Here is a 2,656-nt window from a genome sequence, read left to right as displayed (position 1 = left end):
AACTGTATGTGTTTTCCAGAAAGCAGTTGATGGGGAAAGTTGTAGAGCTTTCGATGATAACAAATGGCCTGTACAGAATGTCGCCCCATCCAGTCAGCGAGTGAGCTGACATGATGTCTTTGAGGCCTCACTCCCTGGGGTTTGCCTTATTCCTAGGGTGTAACAAGTCCCAAATGAAAGCGAAGCTCTGCAGTGTTTACTTGGGCACCTCCATTTTGACAACTAGTTCCTAAGTTGCATTTTTATTTTCAGTCTCCCCTGTACAGTGAAAGTAGTTTGGCTTAGGGTGGATCAGCTTTTTTATTTCTTGGGCTGAACCAGAAACAAATGGTGACCATCTCAGAAGGAAATCAGCTCAAACTTTTGGGTCTATTTTCCTGTGAGTTTTTGTTGTTCTTTCTTCTATTTAGTTTTTTGTTTTTAGGGAAAGGTCTACAGGGTGTTCAGGGTCTCACTACTAGAACAGACTCAGTGATCCACCTGCTTACAGCCTCCCAAGAGCTGGGACTGCAGGCGCGTGCCATCACGCCCAGTCTCAATTGCCGTCTCAGCTAGCCCCGGGAGTGGGGCCAGCATGGCAGGCACGGGGATGAAACCCCCAGTCCCTGCGCCTGGTTTCAGGTGCTTTAATCTGCTGAGCTGTTTGGCTGGCTCCGTTGTTGCTTTTCATTCTAGGATCTTGGGCTTCACTCATTACAGCTCCCTTGACAGTTGGTTTAAACTCCAACTTTTATTTCTCCATCCTCAAGAGCACCGCATGGCCACTTCCTGCCCAGGCTCTTACCCCCTCTACCTGGATTTAATTAATCTTTGTTCTTTCGAAGATCTTCACTCGTCCTAAGTTTTGACTACTTGCACATTTCTTCGAGGCCATTAAATAGGGTCTTGTGTGTATGTGTGTGTTTTTCTATTTTTCCAGGACTAGTTGGAGAATTATTCTGCTATAAACCAGAAAGGTAAGCCCCACTCTCGCTTTAAGCACCACAGATGTCCTACAGTTTTGCAATGAGCTGAATGTTTACATCCCCTAAAAATTCATGTGTTGAAGTTTTAACCTCTGATGGGACAGTATGAGGAGGTAGGGTCTTTAGGGGGTGATTAGGTAGTAAGGGCAGAACACTCGTAATTAATATGAGATCATAGCTAATCCCTTAACAGGATTAGTGCTCTTATTAAAAAGATCCTTTGCTCCTTCCATCATGTGAGCAAAGGGAAACAGGCCCTTGACAAATGCCAAATCTGCCAGCTCGATCAGGGACTTCCCAACCTCCAGAACTGTGTAAACCCTTTTAATAATGGCCTTGAAGAACCATGAAAGTAGCCAAAAATTTGAAGAAGCCAAAAATCTTTGAAATGAAACTCTTGTTTATAAGTTACCCAATCTCAGGTGCTCTGTTATAGCAGCCAGAAAAGAATAAGAGTTTCTTTTCTCTTCTGCCTGGTTTTGGACCTTCAGTTTTAACCTGAGATGAAAATATACTTGTTTGATTTTACTTATAGCTTAATGAAGCAGGTCTTGGTATGGTGCATGCATTTCTAAAGGACTTGAGGTCACATTGTTTGCTTCTTCCATTGTGACAAGGTACGTGCTCAAGAGTAACTGTTGAAGACATGCATTTTTAGTTCTCTGGTAAGAAATTCTTTCCCCTGAGAGTCCAGCTGGAAGCTGAATCACTCAGGGTGTTGGCTGGATGGAGGTCAGACCATCTGAATCTCTTGAGGCAAATAAGAAGGAGCCAGAAGACAGATCACTTCAGTTTCTCCAGCTGTGAATGAGTAAAGGGCTCTAGCTGCTCTCAGCTCCTGCCTGCCCTGATGGTCTGTCCATCTGTTAATGATCCCATACTCATTCTGTGGTCCCTTTGTTGAGGGTTTTGTTTTTGTTTTAAATTATTTATTATTTATTTATTCATTTATTTTGTGTGTGTGTGGCCAGCTCAGCCCACCAGGGGGCGGGGCTGGCTGACATGTGGTGCTGGAGGATTGAACCGCAGTCCCTGTGCTTTGCTTAGTTTAGCTTGTTCTAAGTAGGTGCTATAGACCACTGAGCCATCTCACCAGCCCCTGTTGAGGGTTTTGTAGAACAGTGCCACATCTGTATCTGTGCTTCTGTAGGCCACTCATGTGGCACTCAGTGATGATGGAGTCTTTAGGCTGGGTGTTCATTTTGCAGAAACTTGCTTCACCACTGTTAGTGAATTGTCTTGTGCTGCCGTAACAGATTACCACAAATGGGGTGGCTCGAAACTGTAGAAATTTATTGTAAACCAGTTCTAGAGGCCAGAAAATCTGAAATCAGGGTGTTGTAAAGGTTAACCTCTGGAGGCTCCACCCAGGGTTTTCCCTTCACCTCTGCAGCTGCTGGCAATGCCTTGTAGATGTGTCCCTCCTGTCTCTGCCTTCTTTATGTCTCTTGTGCCTTCTTCTCTTACTAGGATACTAGTCATTGGATTGGATCCAGGACCACTCCAACATCATTACCTAGTTACATTTGCAAAGAAAAATATTTCCATATCAGATTATATTAAGTTCTGACATTAATTTTTCAAGAAGACTATCCTATTATAGCCATATACAGTAATCTTAGTGTTTTCTTTCTTTCTTTCTTCTTCTTCTTCTTCTTCTTCTTCTTCTTCTTCTTCTTCTTCTTCTTCTT

This window comes from Octodon degus, unplaced genomic scaffold, assembly GCF_000260255.1.
Source record: "Octodon degus isolate 3935 unplaced genomic scaffold, OctDeg1.0 scaffold00013, whole genome shotgun sequence".
Lineage (NCBI taxonomy): Eukaryota > Metazoa > Chordata > Mammalia > Rodentia > Octodontidae > Octodon > Octodon degus.
Note: the sequence above shows the minus strand (reverse complement) of the source record.